Raw genomic sequence first — 19,657 nt, 5'->3', positions numbered from 1 at the left:
TTAATAATGTTCTTTGACATATAAAAGTTTTTAATTTTGATTAAGTCCAATTTATTTAGTTTTTTTCATTGCCTGTGTTTTTAGTATCATATCCAAGAAATCACTGCCAAATTCAATGTCATGAAGCTTTTCCCCTATGTTTTTGTCTAAGAGTTTTATACTCTAGCTCTTACATTTATGACTTTGGCCCCTTTTTACTTAGTTTTTGTATATGGTGCAAAATAAGGATTTAACATCATTCTTTTGCATTTGGCTATCCAGTTTCCCAGCACCATTTGTTGAAAAGTCTATCTTTTCCTCCATTGAATGGTCTGGCAACCTAGACAAAAATAATTTTATCATATATATGAGGGTTTATTTATGGACTCTCTATTCTATTCCATTGGTCTATATGTCTTTCTTTACATCAGTACCACAGTTTTGATTAATATAGCTTTGTTGAGGGTGGTGTTTTAAGTCAGCAATTTCTTTTTTTTTTTTTATTTTTATTTATTTATTTATTTTTAGAGAGGGAAGGGAGGGAGATAGAGAGAGAGCGAGAGAGAGAGAAACATCAATGTGTGGTTGCTGGGGTTTATGGCCTGCAACCCAGGCATCTACCCTGGCTGGGAATCGAACCTGGGACACTTTGGTTCCCAACCCACGCTCAATCCACTGAGCTATGCCAGCCAGGATTAAGTCAGCAATTTCAAAGAACTAGAGCTGGGGTCAGCAAATTTCTTCTGTAAAGAGCCGGATAGTAAATATTTAGGGCTTCACAGGCCATGTGGTATCTGTCACAATTCCTCTACTCTGCTGCTACAGCCCTAGAGTAGCCCCAGACAATACACAGTCTGATGGGTGTGGCTGTGTTCCAATAAAATTACCTGTAAAAACTAGGTGGCGGTATGAATTTTCCCCAAAGGCAATAGTTTGACACTCTCTGGACTGGAGGTCACATTTGGGCATTTTCAAAGGCCTGAAGGAAGGTCAGTATGATAAGAGCAAAAGCAAGAGAGGAGGGATATGAGATGGGAGAAGATTTAATTTATTTTCCCTCACCAATTCACTTACAAACAAGTGAAATAGGCCCCCACCAATGGGCTATTAGGAGCTAATGGTTTGGTCTATGTAAGGAGTAAGGCACTCCTACAGAGGAGTAAGGCTTCCCTCAGCCTCATGGAGCTTTGATATAAAGAAGGGGCATAAACTAGGGAGTTTTAATACAGTACCATATTTCCTTTCTGAGTCATGGCACATGCTCCATGCCATCAGCTGGACCATGGGATCTCTGCTCTGTGCTTTACCCTACTGCCTTAGTTCAAGGCTTTGTTAATTCTCTCAGGAAGACTGCGATAGTCTGTTCAAACAGGTCTCAGCCTTTAGCCTCTTCTTATTCCAAATTAGCCTCCATACTGTAGCAAGAAACATTTCTAAAATGCAACCCTTTCCTGGCCAGCGTGCCTTAGCTGGTTGAAGCTTCATCCCACAGACCGAAAGGTCATGGGTGCAATTCCCAGTTGGGGCACATGCCTGGGTTGCAGGCCAGGTCAGGTCTCCAGTAGAAGGTGCACAAGAGACAACCACATATTGATGTTTCTCTCCCTCTCTTTCTCCCCCCCTTCCCCTCGCTCTAAAAATAAATAAATACAATCTTTTAAAAAAATAAGCAGATCCTCAGGTGAAGATTAGATAGATAGATAGATAGATAGATAGATAGACAGATAAAATGCCATTCTGATTGCACTCCTCAGCTTCAAATTATGTTAATGACTTTCATCCTTGTCAGTGCCAAATCCAAGGTTATAGAAGAGTATATAAGGCCCTATGTGATTGGCGTTTGTCAAAATCTCAGCATCATTTACTCTCTCTCCTTGTGGTGGGAAGTGCTAGGTGATAGCCCAGAACACACACACACACACACACACACACACACACACACACAAGAACATGTTTATCTGCCCTGTCTGGTGTGGCTCAGTGGGTTGAGTACCAGCCTGAGAGTTAAAAGGTCATCGGTTCAATTCCTGGTCAGGGTGTATGCCTGGGTTGTGGGCCAAGCCCTGGTTGAGGGTATGCAAGAGGCAGCCAGTCGATGTTTCTCTCTTTCTCTCTCTTTTCTCCTCTCTCTAAAAATAAATAAAATCTTCTTTTTTTTTAAAAAAAAAAAAGAACATGTTTATCTCATGATTAAACTCTGGGGTAACATCTACATCAAAGAAGAGCATTTGGCATCTGTGTGAATTCTTATTGTTGGTATTTCTTTTGCAAAGTACAATTATGAATTGAACAAGACTTAATAATAATAAGACTAAGTAATAAGCCATTTAATCCTCACAACTACCTTGTGATGTAGGTAGTATCATTGAACCCATTTTACAGACTAGGCAACTGAGATGCAGATGGATTAATTTCCCCAGGATTGCACATTTAATGTCTGATGGCATCAATATTCAAACCCAGGAAGTCTAGCTCTGTAATCTGTAGTTAAGCACACTAAGTCCCCTCACTAAACTATAAGGATGCTATTTTGAATTATCGACTGATGCCGTGCCTGTAAAGCATGGTCTCCGAATGGTAGCACTAAGATCATCTGAATGCTTACTAGAAATACGAATTCTCAGACCTGAGCCCCAGCCTACTGACCCAGAACTTCTGGCACTGGGGTTCACAATATGAGTTTCAGCAAGCTCCCCAGGTGATTTTTAAGCATGATACCTGCTTTTAAACTTTTATTTCTGGAGATTAAAGGCCTAAATGGAGGTAAAGCTAAGACAACACATGAATACTTTTGACAGAAGAATAGAAAAAGGATCCTTTTTAATGCGCAAAGTTTTGAAATTATGACATAAAAAGAAGACAAACCCTAGTAGAGAACAACATAGATTGTTAGAGCTCTCATGAAGACACTGAAGGAAAGGACAGGATTAACCTGACTTTAGAGAAACAAACCCAAGATTAAATCAGGTACACCCACTATCCAGCCACACCTGTGCCCTTTAGCAAATTGCTTATCCAGACTCTCAGTTTCTTCACTGAAAGGTTAAAATAATAACCCCCATGACTTGTACCCCAAGATGGTTGTGAAAAATCAAGTGGGATAATGCTCTGTATGGTAGGAGAGCATGGTGATCAATTTCACTTTCTGCTGTAACTCTTTACAAAAGAACATACGCATTTTCCCTAATCCTACTCAAGAAAGAGGATTTTGAATCTTGCAGTGACTTAAGAGAACTGTGCTTTCTATAGTGCAGTTTGAAGAAGATCTACAGCTGGAATCATGGTTTGCTCTGGGCTTGGAAAGAGAGGGAATGGCCTCACCTAATTAAATGAGGACAGAGTCTTGGCACGGTTTGCCAGGCCCTCCAATAACAAATAATGTCATCTTGTTCAAAGTCGTTCCATTATAACGTTGATGAGACACCGTAGGAACTTAACTCTTTTTCATTATATCAGTGAGCTAATGATAAAATTGTTTCATTATACATCATTTTGCTTAAAGTCGCAGGACTCATCAACAATGTTATATGAGGATTTACTATATATGTCTCTCAACTCGTGGAGCTTTATCATTTCTCCCCACAAAAAAAAAAAAAAAAGGTTTAATTAAAATCTGGGATAGCTTAGGCTAATGTTCAGCCCTGTATGTTCTTACTGCCTACCAGAGATTTGCTATGGTGTGGGTTATTTACAATAGCTCCTATTCTGATTGGTCAATGTTTGTGCCACACAAGTTGTTAAATTTTTTAATAACACTCCTCATTATATGCCATGACATAAAGGAATGTCATTGGAAGCTTATTTCAAGCAGAAACAATTCCCCTCTGTCTGGGATGGTTTCATGGTTTCATACCAGGTCTCTAGAGGTCCATTCACACCTCTGACCCTTCATTCCATTGCATAATCCTCGACTTAATGACAAATAGTTTCAGCATGTTTACTAAGGTAACAAAATTGATAATTTACCTGCTCTGTCTCAAGCACATTTCTCCAGCTGAGCAAACACAAGCTACTAGCCTACAACTCCCATGCATGTGTGGGAAAGAATTCTACTTCTGGGCCAGGTTTCTTTCATTCATTTTACAAAGCATGACTTTCCCAGCCAACATGCTTTTTCCCCTTCTTTCATCCATTTTTATTTTCTCCCCTCAAATAGGGACAGAATAGGTAACTTTTCCTATCTATCTATATTTTTTTCTTCTTCATTTGTCTTTGGATTAAAAGCTACTTTCAGATTAAAATATGTTATTTAGAACAGGAAGCTACTTGGTTTAAAGAGGAACATAGGCCTCTCACAAGAAGATAAAACATATATTCCTTACTCAAATTGATTCTAAACAATGTAATAGATTCATATGCGTACAATCTTCACTTCCAAATAGTAGGAGGAAGATATGAGTTATTTTCTCGGCATACATAATTTTTAACTGAAGATGAAAAGTCCAGCGTGATCACTGATGACACCAGTGTGAGGCATGCAATGGACACCTAATCCCCAGATTATAAAAGTCACAGAAAGACTTCGGGCTCTTCTCAAAGTGGCCCATGGCACCTAAGGAGCTGCCTTACATCTTCTCTCCTTGGGGTGACTTGGTTTACCACACCCAGGAACTGTTTAACAGGAACTCCCACACTTAGAGATGCCCCACCAAAAGAGGTACAACCAGGGCGGGATGCTGTATGATTTTTCCCCTCAGGCACCCTATGTAAAGCATGTGCTTGGCTACATTCCTTCATTCTGACAGCCCCCCTCTAACCCACTTCACCCCCAGAAGCAAACATGTTGGGGGTTGAAGCCCTTGTTTGCTCACAGCCTTGCTCCTAGACCAGCAGACCTGAAGTCACCTGAGACCTCGTCAGAAATGCAGAATCCCAGGCCCATCCCAGACCCACTGACTTCTGAAGGGCCTGGTTTTTAACAAGAATGAGAAGTACAGATTTAAGGTTGTTAAAGCACACACCAAAAAAAGGAATCAAGATTCTGTGCTCAGTATGAACATTTGGGAAAACAAAAACAGGCAAACAACTCACCTCAGTTACGGTGCGTGACGCTGGTAAAAAAGCCGCCCAAACCCAACCAGACAAGGCAGTGGTGCTGCACTTGCAAATCTCCCTGGAGAGACTTCAACCAAGATCTATGTTCCTTAAAGTCCAGGAAGTGCCCTCTGTCAGCTCTCAGGAGAAAATGGAATCAAAAAGGAAACTTATCAGCCCAGGGTAGGTCCTGCAACACCAGAAGAACTGAGGCTTTCCAAAAATAAACCAGCCTTGAGGAAATGTCCAGGGTCAAAAGGACAGTGTTCAGATCTCGTGGAATCCCTTTTTTCTCCATTAGCTGATTATTCCCGAATCTTTCTCAACCACTGGGATTCAAACTGGTGACCCGGTCTGCTGGGGATGATTTTCCAGCGTTCCTGGCAAGGGGATGGGAAGCAGAACGAAATTCACACGCCAGAGAGGTATTTTTACACCTTCCTCTTTGTGCCATAGAGTCCTGATGACAGCGTCTCTAAAGCTAACAACTTTAAGAAAGATCAAAACCAATTCTAGCAAGTAGGTTTAATATAAACTTCCTGCCTTTGGCTAGCTCTGACGTAACTGGGGGTCTCCTTTCATAGGCCCTGCCTTCTAGCAAAAAATTATAGGCAGGAAGGCAACACAGATTTGGAAAGGAAGTGAAAGAAACCCAAACCAAGACAGCGTTAAGTTTCAGTGCAAAGGTCCCGACAGATTTGAAGATGAGAGAGAAGCTATATTTAGAACATGCTATTCTTTTCAATGTTCTCTTTTTTTTAGAGTATATTTTATTGACTATTATATTACAGTTGTCCCATTTTTCCCCCTTTGCCCCCTCCACCCTGGAACCCTCCTCCCTCCAACAACCTCCAACAACCCCTGCCCACCTTAGTTCATGTCCATGGGTCATGCATATAAATTCTTTGGCTTCTCCATTTCCTATACTATTCTTAACCTCCCCCTACCTGTTTTGTTCCTACCAATTATGCTTCTTAATCCCAGCACTTTTTCCCCTATTATCCCTTTTACCCCTCCCAGCTGATAACCCTCCAGTTGATTTCCATGTCTATGAATCTGTTCCTGCTCTGGTTGTTTGCTTAGTTTGTTTTTGTTTTTGTTTTATTTTAGGTTCAGTTGTTGATAGTTATGAGTTTGTTACCATTTTTATGTTCATAGTTTTGATTTTTTATTTTCTTAAATAAGTCCCTTCAACATTTCATGTAATAATGGCTTGGTGATGATGAATTCGTTTAGCTTTACCTTATCTGGGAAGCACTTTATCTGCCTTTCCATTCTGAATGATAGCTTTGCTGGATAGAGTAACCTTGGATGTAGGTCCTTGCTTTTCATTACTTTGAATACTTCTTGTCAGCCTTTTCTTGCCTGCAAAGTTTCTTTTGAGAAATCAGCTGACAGTCTGATGGGAACTCCTTTGTAGGTAACTCTCTGCTTTTCTCTTGCTGCTTTTAAGATCCTCTCTTTATCTTTAACCTTTGGCATTCTAATTATGATGTGTCTTGGTGTTACCCTCTTTGGGTCCAACTTGTTTGGGAATCTCTGTGTTTCCTAGACTTTTATGTCTATTTCCTTTGCCAAATTAGGGAAGTTTTTTTTTCATTATTTTTTCAAATAAGTTTTCAGTTTCTTGCTCCTTCTCTTCTCCTTCTGGCACCCCTATGACTCAGATGTTGAAACTTTTGGAGATGCCCCAGAGTCGTCTTATACATTCCTCATTTTTTTAAAATTCTTGTTTATTATTTCTGTTCTGGTTGAATGTTTATTTCTTCATTTTGTTCCAAATCATTGATTTAAATCCCGGCTTCTTTCCCTTCACTGTTGGTTCCCTGTAGATTTTTTTTTACTTCACTTAGTGTAACCTTCCCTCCTTCCCTTATGTTTTTGTCATACTCATTGAGTTCTCTGAGCGTCCTGATCACCAGTGTTTCGAACTCTGCATCTAATAGGTTGGCTGTCTCTTTCCTTTAGTTCTTTTTCTGGGGTTTTGTTCTGTTCTTTCCTTGGGGCCATATTTCTTTGTCTCCTTGTTTTGGCAACCTCCCTGTGTTTGTTTCTGTGTATTTAATAGAGCTGCTTTGACTCCCTGTCTTAGCACACCTGTTAAATTGTATGGGGCAGAGAGCCTTAGGTATTTGCCAGGGTGGGGCAACCCAATTCAAGGCTTTGTGGCTCTGTGGCTCTCTGTGAGGGGAAGGGTCAGAGAGGGGACAGTGACACTGCCTGGCTGCTGGAGGTTTGCCTGGCACTCGCCCTGTTTCCATTCACTTCACCCACTTCCCGTATGTGATCGTTGCCCTTCTAGTTGTTTCCCTGGTGGTGAATCCCAGAGTGGGTGGGTTTGCCTACATTCTAAGTTCACATGGTACCTTCAAACAGACACTCCTGAGAAACTAGCAGTTTCCTCCACCACCCCAACCCCCACTGTATTTTGTAGCCAGAAGTTATAACTTTATCTTCCTTGTGCTAGAACCCTGGGCTGTGCAGTCTGGAACTGGGATCACTCACTCCCTAGGAGCCCCTCCCATTTTTATCTACCACACATGCATGTGGGACCACCTGTTTCACCCCTGACACTGTCACCTCTCGCCACCTCTCTGAGCCACACCGCCTCTCCACCCATTTCCACATCTCCACCCCTCTTACTCATATGGATGAATATGACTTCTTTAAATCCTTGGTTGTTGGACTTCTTTATACAGTTTGATTTTCTGGCAGCTCTGGGCATTTTTGTTTTGAGGTTAGTTGTAATTCTTCTTGTGGTTATGCCAGGAGGCGAAGCATGTCTACTCATGCCTCCATCTTGACTAGAAGTCTCAATGTTCTCTTCTAAACCAGGAAATTATGACTGCATTAAATAGGCATTTCATATTCTGAAAGCATGATGATGTCAAGTGAAATAGTGGCATTTACAAAGAAAGAGTTTCTCGTACCACTCTTGACCAGCCTTAACAAGTTTTTTTTAATCCAAACATTCTCAACTATAAAATAAATATAAAGTGATGATAATAGTAGTTCCTTCCTTACAAAATTGACATGGTAATATGAGACACGTGAAATGCTGGTTACTGAACTGGCCATTCTCTAAGTTGTCTTTATATGTAAGTCACTGTCCTGAATCATCCCTCTATTATGCACAATGAAGCATCCAATAAGTATTTATTGAAAAGAAATGAAAGTTTAAAAAATCTTGAATTGCTAAGAAATTCCATCTATATTATTTTTTATTATTTATTTTTTATTATTTTTTATAAATAGTAAACTATTTATAACATCAAATTTGCCATTTTAACCACTTTAAGTGTTTGATTTGGTGGCAGTACTCACATTCACAATATAATGTAACCATCATCACTCTATTTCCAAAACATTTCATCGCTCCAAACAGAAACTCTGTAATCATTAAGAAATAAGTCCTCCAGGTTTTTTTTTAAGGTGAGGATCGCTTTTTAATTTGGGGGAATCCCTTCTTTCTTGTAGTAGTAGTTTCACTTTGAGTATCCCAAGAGAGAAAATATTGTACTTAAATCCCAAAAATAGCAGAGATGACTCCCTTAAATAAATTTGCATTTTAATCTTTGAAATGTGTGTGAAATTATTTCTCATTCCAACTAGAAACAAAATCTAACACAAACGTTGCAATAACTGCTGCCATGTCTGTGAATATACAGTGGGTGGCAAAAGTCAGTTTGCAGCTGTGAGCACATGAGACAGAGTTTATTCTTGCATTGTTTACTAATTATTGTATTATTTTCCATATGAACAACTGTTAACCTACTTTTGTCCCACCCTGTATATGAACTTTTAAATGTGTTCTACCTTTTAAACAACTTAAGTTCATACAGCAATTATTTCCTTTTGAAGGAAAGAGAGGAAGTAGCACGAACTGACACCCCCGGGTTCCAGCAGGGACTCGTGTCTCATCTCAATCTTTACTGTAAACATGAATAAGGATGAAATTATTTACACGATACTACTGTGATCCTTTGTGATAATTTTCCTAGTGACTGCACAGTTGACCATTTTGTGATGTAAGTAAGCATGGGCAAAGCAGAGGAACCTGTGTCTCTCTGCTGTTTAACTGACCAAAGTGTGTGTGCATTCTGCCACTAATGCATTGTCTCTATCAGCAAGACCTGGGGGTGGGGGGGCGGGACCCAGACCAGCACAACATTAAGAACTTCCTAATCAATGGCACACTTCAAAGAAGTGCAGATATATACATAGAGATGGCAGAACTTTTATTCCAAGGTTTACTCTAGACCAAGTAAAGCTAACCTGGCAAGTAAAAGTTTAAGGATAATTAAACATATATTTAAAATAAATAACCATGATTCTAAGGAGCAGCTTGGGTCTGCTGGGGAAAAAAGGAAGGTGAGACATGGACCCTACCCTCCAGGGGCTGACATCAAAGTTAGGCTGACCAGACTAACACACATGACCTAACAACAGTGCTGGCTGGATGCCATCTTGGTTCAGGTTGTAGGTAGTAGGAAAAGAGAGGCCAGCATAGAAGAAGCAGGTTGTGGATATAGGCTCCTTATTTCCCATTGTTGTAGACCTATGACTGACTTGGCTAAGGTGACCAAGTGAACTCTTAGCAAAGTTCAGAGTAACTATGTTCAAGCTCTCCTGACTTCCATTTATTCCAGAACAATAAACATTAGGTAAGTCCTTTCTTAAGAAGTAAACTAAGCCTCTTTTCTAAGGAGGCAAATCTAAGTGCTTCCAATTTAGAAAAGATATATTGCTTTTCTTTTTTCTTTTTTTTTAAGATTTTATTTATTTATTTTTTTAGAGAGGGAAGGGAGGGAGAAAGAGAGAGAGAGAGAGACATCAATGTGCGGTTGCTGGGGGCCATGGCCTGCAACCCAGGTATGTGGCCTGCCTGGGAGATATATTGCTTTTCTAACAGAACATAACACACACTTTAGTTTTCAAATTTCCTCTCATGTTTTGTTTCCTGTAACATGTAATTTTATGCTGTTAAATATAACATTAAGACAACAGTAATTCAATATAGGGGAAAAAGGAAGAGGAAGAAAAGGAAGTTGGAAGGAAGGAAGGAAAGAAGGGGGAAAATAAATTAAAACCTAAATATTTACTATAAGGTTAAATAAAATGTAGCATGTGTTTATAATGGAATATTATGAAATACTTAAAAAGAATGAAATAGAAACATATGTACTGTCTTGAAAAAGAAACATCTTCAAGACATATTCATTGTGAAAAGAAAATTTCTGATTAAAACAGAGCATATAAAAATAAAAAGACATGCACAGAGACAGACACTCACATACCCCATCACACAACAAACTATGTATTTTTATATGTACCCATCTATGTATATAATCCCACAGAAAAACCTCTGGAAAGACATGACCCAAAATGGCAGCAATCTCTGGGAAATATGGGATGAGGAGATAGGAATGCTGTGTTGAAAATATATACCTCTAATGTTTAAAGACTTCCCAACTTGCATTCATATATGTACTTTCCATTTCTCTCAGAGTAAAAGCTAAAGACCTTTACAATCAGCATATTGCACCCCTGCTTCTCTGGTCTCCCTTTCCCCTTTACTGGTTCTAATGTGGCCGGATCATCTCCTTCCTGTATTTCAAATACACATACATTGACCTACCTCATGGCCTTTGCACTGGCTATTCCCTTTACCCAGAATACTCTTTCCTTATTTATCTATATGGCTTATTCCCTCACTCCCTTCTAATATTTTTTTCAAATGGTAACTGCTCAGTGAGGCCTCCAAACTTAAAATTGCCATTCTTCCCACTAGCATTCTTGATCTGCCTCATTTTACTTTTGTTGACAGCACTTATCACCTTCTAACATATTATGTGATTTTCTTATTTATTGGATTTTTATTTGCTGTGTTTGTTGCTATATCCTTAGTCCCTAGAATTGCACCTCATATACCAGTAGTTCCTTGACAAACTGTATTAATCAATTCACAATTATTCACAAGAATATACTCATATATTTTTTCTATACATGATTTTTAGGAATCACAGATAACCACCAATCTCAGGAACCAAAAACAAATTTAAAAAGTGAGAGTAAAATGTTTGAGGACCTCCTAAACTCTGTGGAACAAGGTTTGAAAATGTATGGCTCAAAGCTAGATTTAAGACAGAATTTATGGGAAAGAACTTACTGAATGGAAGACCTTTTGTTGATTTAGGCACACTCTCCAACAATGCACAATATCTTTCCCTGGAATATCTGTTTTTTCAAACAACTAAGAATAAATCAGTCATTCCTAGGAACCTCTGTGAAATCCTCAGCAATTCCTTTAAAGAGGCAAAGGGCCGGTGAAGGGCTCTTATATGTTATAAGGTCAGCACTGTGCCAAAGGTGAAGAGTTGTAACAAAAATCATGCTTATTAATTTTTTGAGATTTTCTTTATTTCTTTCAAAAAATGTAAATCCCTAAGGATGCAGATGGAATTTAATCCCATCTGACTGAGCAGAAACTGAACTCTTTGAAACAGGGAAGTAAGAAAGGTTTTAACTAGCAGCTTCAGCACCTGCTTCTAAGAGCAGCGAAGTCCTTCAGCTGGAGGTGATGGTGACCCAATGCAGTAGCAGGAAGCGGGGAGGAAGCCCCGCCCCGGACCTCGCCCTGCCAAATTAACACAATGGGAGGTAGGGAAAGAATACTTTCCTGAATAATGCCTATTTACAATGTGCCCTTCCATAGACTGTAACCTTTATGAAAAGTGGGGTGTTACCTGTACCCCGGTGCCTCAGGTAAACATTTTGCCAGTCCTATTTTCCCTGACCCTGACCATTCCTCAGTGCACCGAAAGGCAGTAGCAGAGAGCGTTTCTTAGCTCAGCCATCTGAAAATTACGGAAGGGCCTTTTCCGGCACCTGGATCTTGTTTCGTTCTCCAGGCTGCATTGATTTCTAATGGAGTCTTCAGAATTCTCTGAAATGATTCCAAATTTCTGATCATCTATTCCTATGTTCCAGGTTGTAGAAAAATTGCTCCATAATTTCTTTAAGACTTAAAAGAAACTGCAAGTCTTAGTAATTGTTCACTAAGGAGTAAATACTCTATGGCTGATGTTTTTATTATCAAGAGTCACAATGATTATAAGTTCCTCAGTAAAGTTTGGGTTTCTCATTTTGCCAACTATATTATAAATTTCTGAGATAAGGGCCACATGTTAGCCTTTTGTAGTCCAAAAGTGTGGTGCTGTTCACACAGTAATTGCTTAATCAAGGCTTTAGAGTCAGCATTATAAACCAAATGATAATATAAACCAAGCCTATAAACATTACTTAAAAAAAAAACAAAGCCATACTTGTGGCTGACGTGACTACCGGCCTGCAGTGACTGCAGAATGCTGCGGATGGCTCATTGAAACACGAGAAAAACATACACAGGGACAACAGAGTCCTGTGGGGAATTAGGGATGAAACGGCCACCCTCTCTAGTGGAGAGCACCCCGAGCCCCTGCCTGAGTAGGCTTTTATTAAGAAGACAGACACAGTTTGTGGATTCCAGTCTAGCAGGGAAGATCAAAAGGGATAGGTGATTTTCAAAGGTGCTGACAGAACTCCCGCTGGGATTCTGGGCAGAGAGTTTGTGTTTTATCACTTTAAAAGACTACAGGACCTTAAAGGCTAGTCTCGTTTCCTGCCCATGCCTTCATATTCTAATTCAATAGACTCCTCCAGCAAGCAGATCTCACAGGATCTTGCATATTCTATGTCTCAGGCCTGATTACCCCAGGGGTCCCCTGACTCTGATCTGGACTGCACCGCCCCTGTTATTTCCACAGGCCTGAGTTGGGCAGAGGAGACAAAAGCAGCCAGGAGACTTGGATTTCTCACAACTTAGAACAAGGACTCAGGCTTTGACAAAGCTGAGGGGGTGGGGGTCGATGTCCATCACTCCTTCATTTCCACAGCCCCAGGTCACTTCCTGAGACAGGCCTCCTCATTATCATGCCTGTCTTAGGCAATTCCCCCCATGGGAAATCTTACCTGTCATTGGCTAACTGATCAAGCATAGGAGGCCAGGCACAGAACAGGCAGCATTCATGCCAGGGAAATAAGTTTTGTCTCCTTAGTGGCTCCTAGTTCGGAGGTCTCTCACTCAGCCTAAGTCATGGGGGGTTACAGCTTCCTAAGACCAGGCAGGGCGGGCCCCAACATGTGGCAGAGCTTTGAAATGCTGAATCCACTTCAATGGCTGCTTCAGAATTTTAAAAACCAAGCACCACAAGAGAAAATTAGTAACTATGACAAATTTTCCTTGTTTAACTCTTCATACATATCATGTGCAAAGTTCTAGGAGAAGGGAGCTCAAATCAAAGCAAGTATTTTTATTGGACAGACCAACCTCAGCTTTCTTTATTGCCTGGCGGGTTTGAGTGGCTGGTGTTTGTTAGCGTTCAGTATGAGAGATGTAGGTGCAGGAAGTCTGTGACTGGTGCCTAGATTAGCTCCATAGAGGAGAAACTCGCAGACACACAGCACTGCTTGAGTCTTCTTTTCAAGATGTAGACAAACAGTAAATTTTGTATATTTACATAATTATGCATTTGTATGTTTCTGTGTATCTTCTGTGGCAGAGAAGGCAAGGGAAAGTGGCATGACCAAGGAGAGATTTAAAAATAATAAAATTAGAAACAATTGATGTCCCTTCACAAGAGAAGCATGGGACAAGCTGCGGCATATGATACTGCAATCGCAAACATCTGCACGGTCATGGTCTAGCCCAGGGGTGTCAAACTATTTTCACAGGGGCCACATCAGCCTTGCAGTTGCCTTCAGATGGCTGAATGTAATTTTATACTGTATAAATGTAACTACTGCTGAACAGTTGAGCGAGAGCTGGGCACTGCCACCAGGTAGAAACAAGGTGCCGGCCAGATAAAACAAGGTAGTGCCGGATTTGGCCCATGGGCTTTGTGTTTGCCACCCATGGTCTATATTGATACATGGCATATACACTGTCTGGGGAGGAGAAAAACATTTGCTCCACTCTCTTAGGTGTAGTTCCTGGGAACCTGTGAACTAGCCTGACAGATTAACAGGAGAAAAAAATATTTATTCCTATGGAAGTAACTAGAAGCTAGTGGTTCAATTTTGAGGCATATCCACCTAGCTTAGTAGGGAAGAGAAGGGAGTGAAAAAAGGCTTCTGTGAGAAGAACAAATAGTTTTTTGTGGGAAAGACAAGTGGGTTTTTAGAAGAAAAAACTGGAGATAAGAAGGTTTGTTATAATATTTGTTTATTAATATATGGTGGTCTTTTCCATCTTCTTCATGGCCATGAGACTCCCCCAGAGATGGATTTGTGGTATGTTTACTCCTATTCTCTTAGTAACACAGTTATTTGTATTCTTCCTATAATTCCCCTTTCTGGAAGGGTATACCCTCAAGTTTTAAAATAAGGCTCAGAAATGAGATAACTTTCCTTTATTCTAAGTATGTCATTCATGCATTCCTAACTTTTTTGAATGCCTACTATGTGCCAGACCGTGTGCTATTAGGGTTATTTAGAAAAAAGACCTAGCCTGTGCTTTCAAGGAATTTACAACCTAAGGGGGAAGAAAGAGGGATGATATAGGGTGGTTAGTGCTAGAACAGAAGTAAGTATTGGGTGACCCTGGCCATGTACCTCAATTGGCTAGAGAATCATCCCAATAAACCAAGGTCATGGGTTTGATTCCCTGTTAGGGCACATACAAGAATCAAGAAATGGATGTATAAATAAGTGGAACAACAAATCAATGTTTCTCTCTTTCTCTCTCTCCTGCCAATCCTCTTTCTCTCTAAACTTAATAAATAAATTTAAAAAGTGAGTATTGGATGTCATAAGAAAAAAATAGAAGGGAAACTCAATCTAGACTGGAAGAGTTTCAGAACAAGTACCCCAAAGGAAATGACATCTAAATGTTGAAGCTAACCAGAGAAAGAAGTGGGGAGATGAGTTAACAAGGGGAGAGAAACATGTACACACATTGGGATAAAGCTTAGGGAGGAAGGTTGCAAGTGGAAGAAATGCTCAAGTGGCAGGACAAACTAACAGTCTCTTGTGCAACGCTAGAGATTTTTGACTTATCTAGGAGCTGAGATTGATGGAATGGCAACATGAGCATGCAGTGACTGGGGTGTGAGAATGGACAACGGTGACCCTAAAGGCAGGGAAATCAGCTGGGAAGCTACAGTGTCAGTGCGGTCTATGGAAAGGTCAGTAAAGACAGAACAGAGGAGATATTACAGACATGAAGGAGGAAAGGGGTCTGAGTGGGAGGAGGGGGCATTCATCAAGACATGCGGATTAAAAATAATAGATTTGGGTGGGAATTCCATTTTGGACATGTTGAAGTTGAAGCACTGTCTTGCAGCCTGTCAAGGCCAGGCAGGTTCACTTGGGATTCAGGCAGACAGAAGAAAAGTCATGAAGCTGTGGGGATGATTGACATGCCTTTATTCAAGGGTGGGTGATCCATGCAGCTGCAAGCAGCATGTCCCCAGCAGGGAGCCCCTGCCCCCTTACATACTAAATACAGACAAAGCCTGCAGGGAGCCAGAATACACTGTGTAACATAGTGAGATTCTGTGAGCCCACTCAATGTTATGGGAGCCCACTCAGTGTTATGGGAGCTGTTTGTCAGACTGGTCTCAAGGCTGAGAACACAACTTATCTTCATTTCCTAGACATCTGAGTGACGGAGCCTGACTGTCTGTGTTTACCCTACAGGTGCCCACAGGACCTCTGAGTGGATGTTTCCAGTCTATGCCTGGATATTTGCACTTGGATATTAGAGAGAAAATGGGACCAGGAGTACAGTTGGAAGTGACCAGTATACAAGTCATAAGGATGTACTTGTTTGCACATGGAAAATGCACACTGAGAGAAGAGTTGAGGTAGACCTGGGAACACCAACAACCAAAGGTCAAGAGACTGAGAAGCAGCTGCTGGATATTTAGAAGGAAAACCATAAAGGTATTGGGAGAGGAGACTATTTCAATGAGAGGGGAATATCCAGGAATGTTGAATACTTGAAGAAAGGTCAAATAAGATTAAAATATAAAAAGAATCACTGTGCTCACTGAGGTCCTTGTGGATCTTTGAGATGGATGTTTCATCAGTGCGGTGGAGTCAGATGACAGAGTGCTGTGAGTGGAGGAGCGCCTGAGAGATGGGGAAGTTGGAACCACAGGTGTAGTCAGGAAGGCAGTCTACATGTTTTGTTAACTTTTCCATTTTGTCTTGGTCTTAGACTTAATCTTGGTGTACTTTTTTGCTACATCCTCTTATTTTTTCCCACACATTTTCCAATTATTCCATTTTATCTGGTTTTCAGTGAATAGCTACAGAATTCTCAGGTTCCTTCTGGAGTGTTTTTCTCTGTCTAATTATTAATGTATACACACCCACTAGTCTTATCTGACTTCCAAAGGGGAAAACAACTAACTTAAGGATGAAATAGGGTTGGGTTTTAATCCATAGCCAGCATCCTTAGGTAGTTGCTTTTTACAAACCTTTTATGATATTAATTGGAGTGACACTGGTTAATAAAATTGTATAGGTTTCGAGTGTACAATTCTATGATATATCATCTGTATATAGCATTGTGTGCCACCTAAAGTTAACTCATCTTCCATCATCATATATTTGACCCCTTTACCCTTTACTAACCCTCACCTCCAGTACCTTACCTCCAGTACCTACCATACTGTTCTCTGTGAGTCTTTGTTTTTCTTGTTTGTTCATGTGTTACTTTCAGTTTTATATTCCACATATGAGTGAAATCATATGGTTCTTAACTTTTTCTGTCTGACTTATTTGACTTAGCATGATATTCTCAAGGTCCACCCATGTTGTTGAAAATGGTAGTATTTAATCATTTCTTATGGCTGAGAAGTATTCCATTGTATACATGTACTACACGTTCTTTATCCAAGCATCTACCAAAGGACCCTTGGTTGTTTCTATGTCTTGGCCACCATGAATAATGCTGCAATAAAAACAGGGGTGCATGTTTCTTTGCAAGTAAATCTTTTTAAATGTTTTGAGTAGATACCCAGAAGAGGGTTGCTGAGTCATATGGTAACTCTATTCTTAATTTTTTTAGGAATTTTTCCATAGTGGCTATACCACTTTACATCCTTACCAGCAGTGAATTAGGGTTTCTTTTTCTTCATAACCTTTCCTACACTTGTTGTTATAAAACTTGTTGATAATAACCATTCTAACAGGTGTGAGGAATTATCTCATTGTAGTTTCAATTTGCATTTCTCTAATAGCTAGTGAAATTGAGAATCTCTTCATATATCTGTTGGTCATTTGTATGTCTTCTTGGAAAAATGTCTGTTCAGGTTCTCTGCCTATTTTTAAATTGGATTCTTTGGTATTGAGTTGTATGAGTTCTTTGTAGAGTTTCATTATTAATACCCTTGTCAGAATTGTTGTTTGCAAATATCTTCTACCATTTTGTTGATCAGCTTTTTGTTTTATTGTCAGTTTGTTCTGCTGTGCAGAAGCTTTTACTTTGATATAGTTCCACTCATTTATTTTTGCCTTTGCTTTCATTGCTTTTGGGATCAAATTCATAAATTTTTCTCTAAAACCAAGGTCCATAAGTTTAGTACCTATGTTGTATTCTATGTAATTTATTGTTTCAGGACTTATATTTAGGTCTTTGATCTATTTGGGGTTAATTTTTATATATGGGGAGAAACAACAGTCTACCAGTAGTTTCATTCTTTTGCATGTGGCTTTCTGATTTTCCAGCACCATTTATTGAAGAGGCCTTCTTTTCTCCATTGTATGTTTGTTGGCTCCTTTATCAAAAATTATTTTCCCAGTCCTGACCACTGTGGCTCAGTTGGTTGGGCGTTGGTCACCAGTTCAATTCCCAGTCAGAGCATATGCCTAAGTGGTGGGTTCTGTTGTATATGAGAGGCAACCAATTGATGTTTTTCTCTCTTTCATGCTTGTTTTTCTCCCTTTCTTTCTCCTTCCCTTCCCCTCTCTCTAAAAATAAATAAATAAAATCTTTGTAAACATTATTTGTCCATATACATGTGGTTTTATTTTGGGGCTCTCAATCCTGTTCCATTAGTCTGTGTCTGTTTCCCTGCCAATACTATGCTATTTTGATTATGATCACTTTGTAGTATAATTTTAAGTCAGGGAGTGTGATACCTCTGGCTTCATTTGTTTTTTTTTTGTTTTTTTTTGTTTTCCATGGGATTGCTTTGGCTATTCAAAGTCCTTTGTGGTCCCATACAAATTTGATGATTTTTTTGGTTCTATTTACTTAAAAAATGTCATTGGGATTTTCATGGGGATTGCATTAAATGTGTATATTGCTTTGGGTAATATGGACATTTTAACTAAGTTGATTCTTCCAATCCATCAATACAAAATATCTTTTCATTTCATTGTGTCTTTTGTAATCTCTTTTAATAATGCTTTGTAGTTTGTAGTATATAGGTTCTTCATATCCTTTGTTAAGTTTATTCCTAGGTATTTTATTTTTTTGGTTGCAATTGCAAAAGAAATTGTTGTTTTTTTTTCTGTTCTTTTTCCAAAATGTCATTGTTAGTATCTAGGAATGCAGTGGATTTTGTTTCCTGTAAGTTTACTGTATTTGATTATTGTTCCTAATAGTTTTCTTTCTTTTTTTTTTTTTTTTTGAAGATTTTATTTATGTATTTTTACAGAGGGAAGGGAGAGAGATAGAGAGAGAGAGAGAGAGAGAGAGAAACATCAATGTGCGGTTGCTGGGGGTCATGGCCTGCAACCCAGGCATGTACCCTGACTGGGAATCGAACCTGTAACACTTGTTCCTAATAGTTTTCTTGTAGAGTCTTGAAGGTTTTCTATATAAAAATGTCATCTGAAAAAAGTGACACTTTTACTTTTTTCCTCCCCAAATTGGATGACTTTTATTTCTTTCTCTTCTCTGATTGCTCTGGCTAAGACTTCTATTACTATATTGAATAAGAGTGATTAAGAGTGGACATACTTGTCTTATTCCTGAACTTAGATGAAAAGTTTTTAGTTTTTCACCACTGGCTATGATATTAGCTGAGGGTTTGTCATATATGCCTTTATTATGTTGAGGTACTTTTCTTCTATATCTATTTTATTGAGTGTTTTAATCATAAATGGATGACACATCTTATCAAATGCTTTTTCTGCACCTATTAATGAGATTATATTATTTTATCCTCTATTGTGTTGATGTGGTGTATTACATTGATTGATTTCTGTATGTTGAACCAGCCTTGTGTCCCTGGAAGGAACCCCATTTGATCATGACATGTTATTTTTTAAAGTATTATTGTATTTGATTTGCTAGTATTTCATTTAGGATTTTTGCATCTGTATTTATCAGGGATATTGATCTGTAGTGTGTGTGTGTGTGTGTGTGTGTGTGTGTGTGTTATCCTTGCCAGGTTTTGGTATCAGGCTTATCTTGGCCTCATAAAATGTGTTAGGAAGTATTGCCTTTTCTTCATTTTTTAAATCTTCATCTGAGGACATGCTTATTGATTTTAAGAGAGAGGAGAAGGGAGGGAGAGGCGGAGGCAGAGAAACATCGATGTTAGAGAGAAACACCAATCAGTTGACTCTCTTACACACCTCAGCTGGG

The sequence above is a fragment of the Phyllostomus discolor genome, chromosome 1 (assembly GCF_004126475.2).
Source record: "Phyllostomus discolor isolate MPI-MPIP mPhyDis1 chromosome 1, mPhyDis1.pri.v3, whole genome shotgun sequence".
Classification (NCBI taxonomy): Eukaryota; Metazoa; Chordata; class Mammalia; order Chiroptera; family Phyllostomidae; genus Phyllostomus; species Phyllostomus discolor.
This window is presented reverse-complemented; position numbering follows the sequence as displayed.